Source organism: Ammospiza nelsoni, chromosome 8, assembly GCF_027579445.1.
Source record: "Ammospiza nelsoni isolate bAmmNel1 chromosome 8, bAmmNel1.pri, whole genome shotgun sequence".
Classification (NCBI taxonomy): Eukaryota; Metazoa; Chordata; class Aves; order Passeriformes; family Passerellidae; genus Ammospiza; species Ammospiza nelsoni.
Genome location: NC_080640.1, coordinates 10,538,433 through 10,551,740, shown reverse-complemented (window position 1 = coordinate 10,551,740; position 13,308 = coordinate 10,538,433). Strand labels below are relative to the sequence as shown.

The following is a 13,308-nucleotide window of genomic DNA, read 5'->3' as shown; positions in this document are numbered from 1 at the left end:
AGCATCACTTGCTCCCAATTCTGCAGTGAGCTCCTTGCACAGAAACAGCCACTGGGGAGCTCTTTTTGCAACTTGCCCGAGATTCCTGTGCCAAAAACTGAGGAATAGCAATAACACAAACACAGGAAGCCACATCAAGTCATACAAGTTGTTTCTGAGGTGCTGTGCATGCAACAGTGTGGTAAGAACATTGTTACAAGGCTCGTGAAACCAAGCAGCTATTCTTTTTAATACAGCAGCCAGAGGAGAAAGAGAAATACATTACTCAGTGGAGAGTGTTAATATAGCCAGAAAGCCTATAACTAGGAGAAAAGAGGAATCAGCTTGTTTTCTTGTGCAGGTTGAGCTAAGCATGAAGGCACATTTCAGAGCACCCAGAAAGACTGGCTGGGAAGCTCAGGAGATTTCTGTTAGGGGCTGTCTAGACTGTGAGAAATTCCTGTGATTTCACAATGAAAATTTTATTTACAGAAACTCTCTTTGTTACTCTGTTTGTGTGAGCTTCAAATGTAAAAGTCTTTTTCTTTCTTTTGTGCTTGGTTCTTTCCACAAAATGTATGCTGAGATTAGGTTCTCAAATGCTCTGAGCACGAGTTATTCAGACAATACTTTAGTTCTGGGTTGTTGGCAGTCTTTGAAGGGAGACTTGTGCCTGTCAGAGCTTAGATTTGGGTTCAGTTGCTGGGTCTTTTTAATCACTGCAGTTTCTATGCTATCCAACAGGCACTCTTCCAGTCTAGATGAAAATGCAAGTAATACAAAGCAGCTTCTCACTACAGGCTTTAAAAGCAGAAGGGAAGAAAACATGTATCAAAAATTTCACTGGAATCTCAGTAGCTTGCTGTATGCAAGTATTAAATTTGCCCAAATGTCTGAAGTTAATCAGAATGCTTGCTGCAATGCTGGTAGTTATGCCCTGATGTCCCCATGACCATTGTACTGCACCTCTCATTTTAATAACTTTTCTGACAATGAGGGCTATGCAATGCTGATCTTCAAGTGCCAAGTTATGTGGTATTTAGATATCAGAGAAAGAAAACCCTTTCTGTTAACACACAGAAAATGGACTTGTGTAGACAGAAAGCAATTTAGCAGTAAAAGAAGCAAAACAAAGCAGCCCCACAAACATTGCCCCTTCCCTGGGTTTTCTCCTGTGAACAATAAAAAATGGCAGGTTTTGTGTTTTATACAGGGAGAGGGGAGGGAATAAATGTTGTGCTGTTGTCAGAATGAAAGACTGAATACTGGTGAAAAATTCTGACATTTAATCCCCCAATTAATGAATAAAAATAACATTGTAACACTTCTAAAACACTCATAACAATGAACCAAAGAGTACTTCTGTTTAGTGTGACTTGTAGAAGAACACTAAAAGCAACAGTGTTTATTTAGAGCAGAGATGGCTGAGAAATTGCAAGCAGAAATAGGAAATGCATTTCTGTAAAAGCTCAGACAAACCCTCTCCCCACCATGGCTAAGGTTCCTCTGCCCAAAGAAATTCTCCTCAGGGACATTGGTCATTAGTTCCCATTGACCTGGCTATTGTGTAATGGTTATTTTCATGCTCTACCTGTGTGAAATTAGTTTGGTCTCATCCACCTCAGCTCAGCTGACACTTGGGCATCTCAGCACAACTCTATTCAGTGGCTGAATAGAGAACGATACCTCACTCTTTCCAAAGAGCTTACTGCCCCATGCTATGGGAAAAATGTTTTCTCCTTCATATTCTGTCTCCCTCTGCTGATGTTCTTAAATGAAAGATTTGCTCTCAGAAAGACAGAAATTACTAACTAGTAAAAACAAATATGTCTCAGAAATTACTAACTAGAAGAAACAAACATATCAAAATGTTCTGCTCAGCCACGTTGTGCAACATTCTGTGTATCGTTTAACCAAAGAGAGAACATGAAAATCCCTGGTTAGAAAAAATAGGTATGTGGCTACATTACTTACAAATGAGCTGTGAAGCATGTAAAATTAGTGCAGTTGTATTGGAAAAATATTTACAAAAATTGCCTAGAGTCAGGGTCTGGTGAGAGCTGACAAAGAAAACAGTTGCTGCCTCAATAGGCCTGGAGGCCAGAAAGAGGGCAAGATGAAAGAATGCAGCTGTATTTGGTCTCTGAAATAAATTAGGAGAGGGGGAAGCAAGGCATTGTAGGAACTCTTGCTCATGTGACCCTTATTTCAGTGGAAATTAAATATGCAATGAATGTTTTATGCATGAAGAGAGAAAGGGTTGTAAATGCCTTTTTGGAAATCCACAGTCTACTTTGGGTAACCTCACATCTAGGGAGAAGAGACACAGAAAGCACCAAAGGGAGGGCAGCCAGACTGAGTTCAGGCTGGGAAAATGCTCCAATTTGCTCGATTTTCAAAGTGTATAAAAAGTCAGGAGAGGGGAACACTCAGATAATACAGACTAAGCTGTCCTTTTCCTTTTCCCCACCTGCTTTTCAACTCTAAATTTTCTTCCCATCTGAGCTGCCTCTCTCCTCCTTTCTCACACTTTGCCCAGAGCAGTCAATATCTGAGCATCTTCTTTCCATGTCTTTCCCTTTCTTCTTTCACAGTAAACTAAAAGGAAACACCTATTCCTTCACTTACAGCACAAATCACTTGTACAAAACACCCCTGAGGCCCTAGATCACAAAAGGACAAAACATACATATTGTATGTAGGAAACACAAGAAAAGATTTGAATGTTTGGGGCTTCCAGGTGAATAGAAGCAGTTGCTGATAAATTCACTGGTTAAAGTTCTTATATGGTGTTGATTTTTCTGCATAATTCTCTGTTGCCTCGTGGTTGGGTTTTTAGACATTTATTGGAAACAAGTGGAATCTCATCACAAACAGGGGTTAAGAAGGCTCTGCAGTCAAGCTCTGTTTTCCCTCCCCTTCCTAAATTATATCAGGGGAATTCACTTCACTTCTTGGCTGTAAACTCAGCAGGATAAAGATCAGTATCATATTCACCACAGGTTTGAAACAAATCTAGACTGCATGAACAAAAATAAAGGAAAATAGAAATACTAAGGTTGATAACAGTGATACAATGAGACAAGAGCTTGCTCCTCTGTGAAGTTTCAGTCCAGGACAACAACTTTGACAGGAAATATCTGTGAGCCACCAGCACTTCAAATTTTACAGGCTGAGATAAAATAATTTCTTTGTGATGCAAATGCCTCTCAAACAGAGATAGGGCAGCTGATATACTAATGCCAGTAGGGGAAATTAATCAGACAAGTTTATTGAGACCAGAGTTTCATCCTGCTTTTCCATCTTGACTGATCAGCACAATGCAGCTTAAGCCTGTGAGTAACATCACACTCTGGATCTTAACATAAGCTTCTTAAATGTATAGTTCTCTACAATAAATATTTTTTTAAAAGTCAAAAATCTCTGGAAGAGCCTTTTCTTCTCTTACATACCAATAAGAAAATTTTGTTGGATTAATTCTATGATCTGTATAGCTGATGGGGTACAGGAAGTCTTTATCAAACCAATAAATGTTTAGTATCAGTTCTATGCCTCAAATAATAGAAAACAGCAATATAGACTTTCTTTTCTTAACAGCTTTCTGACCTTCTGACTGCAATTCCCACTCTGAGTGACTGCAGTTCAGGAAAATCATGTATTCTGAAGAGCCTGGTGGCAGCAGAGAATCTCATCAATTTTAATCCCTGAAAGGTTCACGGAGTTTGAGCCTGGCAACAAAACGTTGCAGAACATGGCTGAGCAAAGCAGATCTGCTCCCTCCTGACTCCAGTAACAGAGAGCAGCACCCCCTGCCCCACACGGCCTCTCCCTCTGGAGGCTGGAGGAGGAGCAGGAGAACAACTTGGCTGAATGCAGAGATGCCTTGTGTAAAGGCAGGTACCAAATCTGACACACCACGTAGCAGCTCCCAGGGTGGAAGGGACAAAGGTCTACTCCTTTTAAATGAAGGACTAGCAGTAGGAAAGCTGAGCTTCTGAATCTAATCCATCTCAGGGGAGAGAGGAGTAAGGCAGGGACTGATGCTTTTTCCCCCTTTTATCCATGTAGTTCTGCTGCAGGAGCCATGATGAAATGCAAACCCAGTTCTTCCCCAGGTCCTCAGCATTCTGAGACAAAGCAGGGTCCAGACCTGCCACTCTCCAACTGAAATGGAGTTGTGAGAATGAATTGCTATCAATAATAAACCAAAGTTTGGTTCCAGTCCTGCAAACTCAACTCCTTCTTGTTCACAAGCTTTGTCCTGGGTCTGAGAGCCTCACTGAGGAACTGAACAAACGTAAAGGAGTCTCTGTTAGAACAACCTCTTGAATCTTTGTTAATAGTATGACAACATTTAACTTTTGTATGTTCTTTAATCTCGTTTTCCACACCCAAAAATATGTTAATTCAATAAAGCTTTGCTTTACTTTTACTTTACTAGACTTAAGTAAAAAGGCAAATGCTCCTACAAAGAAGACAGAATAATGAGCAATACATAAGTCCACACTAAAACTACATCTCTATAAATATATTACATACATACTTCTCCAAAGCTTGTTGATGACATTTGACTGCACAGGAAAACAGATTTTATTTTGCTACTCTGACCCACAGCATTTAACACTATTCAAAACAAAAACAAATATTGATGGCCTTTTCCAGGAGAAATGTGGCATGTTGGTCCAGGCATGCTGATGCTCAGTACAGCATGAACAGGGAGGCACCTGAGTGCATGTTCCTGCTGCCTCAAAAATCCTTGCACAGGCTAAAAGGCTGCCTTACTCTGCTGGTGTCCACTGAAAGCAAGGCTGTTTACTCCAGGTTCTCGCTGCAGAAGCACCTGAAGCACCTGCATTGCTGCAGCAGCTCTCTGTTTACTCCTCACCCAGTTTGCACATCACTGGAGACATCAGCATCGTCCTGAGCAGGCAGTTCTTTAAAAGCTGTGAGTAGAGGTATTGATTAAGAGAGACACCAAGTCCTCATCCATATCTTACAAGTAAATAGGGGGAAAAGCATTGCTAAATCTTTAGTCTAATTATAGTTGGAAACAACTAAGGGCAAGTGGCTATGTGGAGAATTATTAAGCTGTGAGTAGCAATAGGAGCAAGCAGGAGGAAGCCATAGATAACTGAATGGGTAATAGCCCTTCAGCAGACTGTGGGGAACACAGTAAAGTTGAGATATTTGCTCCTACAGTAACAGAAATACAGATTTGATTTACTTTGTGGCCCACAGGTCTGTTTTCTTTACCCAGATCACACTAGGTGGGTATAATTCAGTATTCCTGCATCCTTCCTTTGAATATCATGGTGTGAACAAAACTAGCAGAACATATTTTTGGTGGATATACATTCTTCCTACTCTTCTTTAGAGCATGGTCTCACCTCAACTGATGAGGTTGTATATGCATTACAAACATGCTCATGTCAAAGATCAGGGGCTGAAAATTTGTTCTGTGTTCTCTCCCACAGTATTCCACTGACTGAACTCTAGAAAGTATATTTTAAATTATAACCCTCCTTTTTATTTCCTACAGATACAGTCCTTCTTCCACAAGAAATCTCCTTTGGACAGGAGTTCAGTGGTAGATGTAATACATCAGATGGGAAGCTTGATGTATATCAGCAGCAGACCTAAGAGGCTGAGACTGTGGAGCCATTAGGAAGGAACATAATGTGAAATTGCTTGTACATGCTGTTCTTCTGCTTGCTGGAAAAGCTCTGTTCTTGTGACACTTCAGGGGATTAAGCTGATGAGTGTGCTATGCAACCAGGAACTAATGCTGCTTAAAAGAGCCTTTCTGAAACTTTTTTTCCTTGTGTTTTTTTTTTTTTTTTTCTCCCCAGACTGGTGACCTCTCATCCAAAGTTCAAGCTCTTGTTGTCTCTCTAAATGGAATGTGAAAACACAAATAGCACATGTATCAGCTTCATCGTGGAGAGCTGTGTCTGTAGGGAATGGGAGAAGTGATGAGGGGGAAGCTCCTTGTTTCCAGGCTGAAATACAGCTGCTGACAGATCTCTCACTGCCTGTTTTTCATTATCCTTGCAGACTGGCATCCCGCCTCAGCAGAGCAGGGGCACTGGTGTGGGTCTCAGATGCAGAGCTCCTGTTCCTTGGTGGCCTTGGGTGGGTCATTTCTCCTGTGTCAGGGCTGCCCAGAGCCATCTTCCCCCAGCCCTCAATTGAGCAAATGCAGCTCCTGGAGAACAGTGCTCTCACTCATTTTCTTCAGATGACTAAACTGCTGTCCTCAGATGAACATTCCCAGGATAATAGCTGATAATACAGCTTTTGATTTGGTCACCCACATAAAATCGTTCAATTGAAGGCTGGATTTTCACCACAACCACAAGAGACAGAGCTCAGCCTTATCTGCTCTGCTGTGTAACCACTGAGCACAGTTGCTTTTAAAACTTGTAGCACTGAACTTTCATGAGCTTGTAAAACAAAAACTTTGTGTTCTGGAACAACTCAACTACTCCTCATGCAGAAGAAAAGATCCCCACTCTTTCAAATGTGCTGCATAGAGCATTTGGTATAGTTATGGTTCTACAGAAGAAGGAGCTTTGAGAATTAGTTAAGAGAGACACTTCCTAACCTGGCTCAAAAGAATGAAAATTACCATTGACTGGATATCTGAATACTTTATTCTGGAGGGAAGAGCAAGGATCTAGTCATCCTCTTTTAAAACAGTGAAAGTTAGGAATTACTTTCTTTTGGCAATTGTTCTAAGGAAGGCAGTAGATAATGCAAAGTGACAAATACATTGGCACAAACAGTGAGAAATTATGTTAATGGATAATTTTTACCACTAGTAAATTTAATCTTACTCCACATAGAAAGCAAGATTAGCCACACTTGAGATGCCAATGTTGCTTGAGCTAACCTGTTTCCTCATTTTCAGAGCTTGAAGTCAGTGAAACAGTTAATAAAGTTGCTAGATCTGTTGCACTGGATCGAGGACAGTTGGCATCTCCCTTAGAACTATTGATCCTGGGTTTTTGGCAGCAGCTGGAAGGTTTGCTGTGCCACCTCCCTGGCTAAACACTGAGCATCTCATCTGTAGAAGATGCCAGCCTGCCTGGGGACAACTTGTCCATAGATTTTAAGAGGACAGCCACACAGCAGCAGCAGTGGCTTCCTTGAGCCCTGACAGCTGTTCTGATGATTTCCCAGCTCAGATACTGTGATTCCTGCCATGCACAGGGAGAAGACACATGTGAGCCCCAGGTCACTCCAAATCCTGAACTGTGCACAAAATCCTCTCAGCAGGATGCACAAAACTGAATCCTGCCCCCTGAAAACACAAGTGCTGAGCAAGGAATAACTTCTCCTGCCACAGGATGGCAGATTTGGGGACGGTTTGCATCGAGGCAGGCACTTGTCACTGGCCCTGGGGAGGCTGGGGAGTCAGACTTGTGTTTCTGTATTAGGCTGGGGCACAGCGGCAGCAACCATTTGCTTCTACTTTCCTTGCCTTCCCCCAAAGCAATTACCAAACGCACAAGTGTCTGTCAGAGGGGGAACAAGAGAGCAGGTCCTGCTGCTCTGCCAGCCCAAGAGCTGCCCCGCACTGGGGCTGTGCCCACCCCTGCTAGATCCAGCTAAATGCCACAGGTCCTTCCCATTGCCAGCCACAGACACACAGCTCCTGAATTTTAAGTACTGCAAGATTCAGTCGGTTTTCCCCATCAAATTGCCATTTTATGGGATAGTCTGAAACTTAAATACAATGAACTTTATTGCCAATCTGACATTTATCTGCAATGTATATTTACTGCCTGGAGAGCGAGGGTGAGTGGTGTGTTTTCTGCTCTGTCAAACAAGGAAAAGATACAGCAGGACTCTCCCCATTACCTCCACTAAAAAGAATCAGATTTATTTACCTTGACTTGAGAGAGTTGTTTTCACAGGATGTCTCTGTACTTTTACAAGCTGTGTGAGATCTACCTAGTTCTTAATAAGGTATAAATACATCCTTCCTCTTTGACTGTAAGACCCTGATACAGCGGGGGAAAGCTGAAAAGAGGAGGATGTTTGTTATATTTCAAGCTTTCTACAATACCAGTCTAATGAGATAATGTGTTTATTTATTATAACAATAAACACAGCTGTAAAATGGACCATAAAAAATAATAGATGACTCACAGATTTCTATACCCAACATGTCAGCTGTAATTGGGGAATAAATTAAATGATCCATCTGCTTGCCACCTTCTACACTTTTTTCCCTGGTATCCTCAATATTTAAAACCAGTCAGCATTATTTATATTAATTACTCACTAACAACAGCAACAACAAAAACTTTGCAAGGAAATTGATTGTCCTTGTAATATAATTCCCCAGCCACATCACACTCACACATGCACTGTAGTCTTTCCCTTACACTTAAATTTAATGAGTATGATGGACTTGCTTTTCCTTATTAATAGTTTTCACTTTATCATGCCAATACTATTGAGTCTTCTCTTTATTAGTGCTTGGAGACAGTGCTAGCAATGATACATCATATAAGAGGCTGAGAGACAGTTCAATCCATTAGGCTGGGAAAGAAGGCTTCATCTCCTTTCCAGGAGCAGCAGCTCCAGAATACACAACTCTGACATTGTCCAAAAAGTTGGGATAACATCAGCTGAAAATTCCAACAAAGGTGAATTTTTTGGGATAACAGACCTTAAACAAGAAATATTTCCTTTCTCAAATGTTTATAAATTTATAGAGGCAAACACTTGCACTTATATAAACAAAATAGGAGACAGAAACTGATGCACAGCCAGATCCAGACTTGATGCAAAGAGAACACAAATTTCTGTCATGTCCTTGCCCAATGTTAGACTCATTAGGGAACAGTGCCATTGCTTTGGGGAACCTTAATTGATCAGTGACAAGTAATTGCCATCAAGTCTCTTCATTCTTTAGACTGTACATTAAATCTGGAATTACTGCAATATTAGTTTAGGAGCTGACTAAGAAAAATAGGTACAATGATGTAAAAAAGCTGTTTTGGAAATTCCTTTCTATTTTTAACCTCAGTGTAAAGAAGTCATATCTGATGCAGAAGATTAAACAGTCTTGAAACTTTGGGATTCTATGTCTTAGAAAATCCAGCCTTGAATGTTTCTGTGGTAGCTGTTGATTACAAAAGAATAAATAGCAAAAAATATTTAACAGCACAGTGGGTCTTTCCACTAGCTTAACCATAAACTGAATCCTAGGATGTCTGAACACCAAATTGGGTCCAAACTTTCTTCTATATCCAGCTTTTTTTTGGTATTTCAACCTAGCAACATTGAAAACGTCATTAATACTTTAGTCCTCCTGCCATTATTGAAAACATCCAAATTATGTAAACATTTACTGTGAGCATAATAGCACAATATAATAATGTAGAAATCATTTAAATCACATAATTAAAAGAATGAATACATGAATATATTTGCAGGTAAAATTTACTCCAATCACTTGTTAGACAGATTGTGTATCATTTATTTGGCATATGGTCAATTCCACCCTTCTTAACATTAGCTCTAAAGTTCAGAGTTTAAAATTGTGCACAGTTAGTAAGGATACCCATTAAAATTGCAGAGATATCTGCCAACATAAATGAGCTTTTTTGAACCATGCACATTTCTGCCTCCAGCTTTCAAACACCTTCACCTCACACTTTCTGCAGGCAAAAAAATTAATGTTTGCTGTTGTATTGAATGGACTCTTTTAAAATGTGTTTCCCCTGTTTTCTGTAACATCTTTGTGCCTTCTGACAGTCTATATCCTTCTATACAGCAGAAAGTTAAATAGTGGAAAGCATGGAATATTTTGAAGTCAGGGCTTTTCTCCTTGGTGGGCTGTTTGGATGCTTTTTTGGCAGAAAATCTTTCAGAAAAAGAAGACAACAGAATGTTCAGCCCCTGCTGAAAGGGTTTGAAGTGCAACACAGAAGGTGCATCTGCAGCGAGCAGTGCTTTAGCTGGCAGCAATAACACCTCAGTGAGGGGAATTCTACTTACAAGTTGCTTTGTCTAAATAAAAGAAGATGGTCGAGCAGCTATATTTCAAAACCAGTCAACAGATTTTCCATCTACTTTCAATTTTCATTCTCCTCTCCCAGAGTACATGAAGTACCCTACTGCAGGCACCCTGCATGAGTATGTCATTGATTCACAAGGGCAAAGCTACTTTTTCTAGTTAGAAATTAAAAAGGTTTCAGTGCCTGTGGTGGCTGGTTATAGAGGTTATTGCTAGTTAGTGCTATTATGGGATTTCACTTTCTCTATTTTCCATTTAGCCCATTTCCTATTATTATTCCAAAGAGTGCAATAATAAAACAGCACTCAGGATGAGACAGAAAATCTGAATAATAGATATTATACTATTTTCTGAAAAAGAAAAAGGAATATGGGTCCTGGTAGCAACTAGGTGTGACATTTTTATCAAAAATAATGGAGGGGATATCTCTGTTTTTGTTCTGCATCCATCATTTCACCAGCTGCACTAAGAACCCATAATTCTTGAAGAGTTTTACTTTGGGGTTAGCAAGATGCAGACTCTTCTAAACAAATTCACCTCTGGTGGAATTGCATGGGCAGCTACAGAACTGTCCCAGGGGGGAATCCTTCATTTGTAGATATTTCCTTCCAGCTGTTTTTCTTGGAGGGTTTCTCAGCTAGAAACTAGCACAGAAAAGCACCTTTTATTAATAGCACATCAGATCCCAGCAAGACAAAACATGTCACAAGTTAGAGAAAGAAAAGCCATCTCCTCCCTGCACTTTACTTGTTTTTAACCTATTATGGCCATTCAAGACTGTTTTCCAGTCTGCTGCAAGGTGAAAATTGCATTTATAAGGGGCAACCCAGTGCAATTAGTCCTTTAACTGTGTTAGGCCAGTAAGTTCATCTTCCTCAAGTCAAGGTGTCTTGCTTCAGAAAAGCTCTGCCAGCTTAGCACAGTTCTCTGAACAATCTGACAGTAATCAGCTAACACCACCCCAGGAAGATTTTTCTCATCCTCCAATACCTGGTTTTGGCTGCAGATGTATCTTGGTTCTCATGGTTTCCAGTTTTATTCCTCACTGATATCTTTCCATAGGCTCAGTAAAGATCATATTGTAATTTGGAGTTTGTTTTTTTTTTCATTCTCACATAGGTCAGGAAGAATATTGAATGCTGACTGACAGATCTGCTTTTGAAATCTTTGAAACACTGTCACCATGATTTCCTCTAAGTGTGGTCATGCTGAGGCATCCACCACCTCCTTGTTTCTCACTTAAAGGAAAACTTGGGTTTTTCCACAGCACTTCTGCAGCATAACAAATCTCCATGTTGCTGCTTGTATAATCAATACTGATCAATCTTGTATCAAAAATATAAAATAATGGGCATATGCAGCATTAGCCTTCCATTCACAAAATGCATCTATATTGAGGGCAGGGACATTATAGCTACTTTAATTGTTCTGAGCAGATGCAGCAACATTTTAGGAAGAAGAATTTTGCAGCATATATTTAGCTGTGAGGGAAGAAGCTGAGAAAACACCCCATCATATCCTGAATCCTGCTCATAGAGCAAAACTTAATCTACAGCATTAACTTCTGTGTGCAGATATTTTGAAGTCTTTAACATCTGCAAGAATTCATAACTTAATATTTCATGCATGCTCTGAATGATGAATTCTCACTCTGAGACATTGACTGAAACACAGGGAGTTTCACCAGCTGTATAAATCACCATATTTTGGATACCACTGGGAAAAGTCTACTCTACTAGTGAAGCCCTGCTCCATGAGGTGTGGCAGAATGGGCTAAACGTTCTCCCTGTTTGTGGCTGATCTCACATAGCCTCACAATGAAGAGAGTCTGAGGAAAAGTGTGCAGGAGACCATCAAGAGAACATCCACATGGAAAGGGAGAAACAACTTCTCTGCATAATTAAATTGCTATTGACAAATCTTTCACACACACAAAAGGACAAAAAAGAGGAAGAAATGTCAGGCACTACATGGAGTGAGGATATTTCTTCAATGTGAAAATGAACAGGGTTATTTTCTTCTAAAAGTAAAAATTAGACAAAACCACCGCTGATGATTTACAGGAGTTTTTCTTTCTGTATTGAATGGAATCTTTATATTTTAACAACATTATTGTTGTGTTGTATTATGAGCACTGTTCAGATTCTCTAAACAGAGTCTCCCTGTCTATTGTATCAGTTATGACATTCTAGATTTTTTTCACCAGCTTCCTTTTGGTTTCAGTAGTATCATGTCTAGATATGATTTTGTTTAGAGGCTGCGCAATGCAGGATTTTCTAGATATATCACTGTTACTGATGAAAAAAAGACATCAGCCAATAGATAGAAAAATGTTTAACTAACTTGAGAGGCAGCCCTGTTAAGCCAGAATTCCTAAGGCTGTTGGAAAACTTTCCTAAAGAAGCAAGTAATGCAGCCATGCCAGAGAAATCCAGCAACCAAGATTCAGCCATGTTGCAGCAGGCAAACAAACTAGCTTATTCAAATGAAGTGAAAAGGAGAACAAAGCAGCACCTGAGAGCAAGAAGCATGGTGTGGCATGGACAGAGGCTGTGGCTGTATCTAAACTCACATGGATTCAAGAGAGCTGCTGGTAGTTGCAATTTGGGGGCAGTCTAAGCAGTAAACCAAGATCACAGATGTTGTCAACTTACTTCAAAAGTTCCATACCTTCTTGGTGATTTCGCATGTGCAGTTCCTCATAGCACTAACACCTTCTTCTTCACAGCACAACAAAAAAAACCCATCTCCCTCCTCACCCAGCTAACCACTCTTTTGTAGCACTCATCCTTATTGGACACAGCTGTGGCCTGTTAAGGGCAGGCCTGTTCATAATCCTTGGTGATTAGTACAGCTGCAACTCCTCAGGTGTGAGACTGCCTTCTGCACTATTTTATTTTCTTACATTCTATCCCACCATGCACAGACAGCATTGCTGAACTCAGTTAGTGTTTTTTCCAGATGATGGACGTGGCTGTCAGGCCCATTCTCCCCCACTGGATTTACAGGTACAGGTGCACTCACAGCCCATCACATTCCATCTTTCTGCACAGCCCCTCTCCAGCCAGCTCATCCCTTCCCTGTTGTATCCATGGCCTGGCACCCCTGCACATGCCAGTGTCTGCATGGTGAGCTGGGTGAGCTACAAGGTACCAGGGGCAAAACTGGAAAAACACAAGGACAAAGTGTTAAACAGGAATTAAACAAGGACCTTGCAAATTCTTTATACCAGGAGATTTGGTGGCAACAATAATTATAATACATATAATTGTGGAGTAAGGTTGCTGCACACTTGT

The 13,308-nt window shown here is 40.5% G+C and overlaps 1 long non-coding RNA gene across 1 annotated transcript; it reads right to left on the bottom strand.

The window, feature by feature from the left end:
- Positions 1 to 7,838: 7,838 nt before the first annotated feature.
- Positions 7,839 to 12,734, bottom strand: LOC132076325 (uncharacterized). The gene is made up of 2 exons (XR_009418886.1): positions 12,683 to 12,734; positions 7,839 to 10,656 (listed from the first exon to the last, which is right to left on the bottom strand). It is a non-coding gene; the product is annotated as an uncharacterized LOC132076325 (long non-coding RNA).
- Between the last annotated feature and the right edge of the window lie 574 nt (positions 12,735 to 13,308).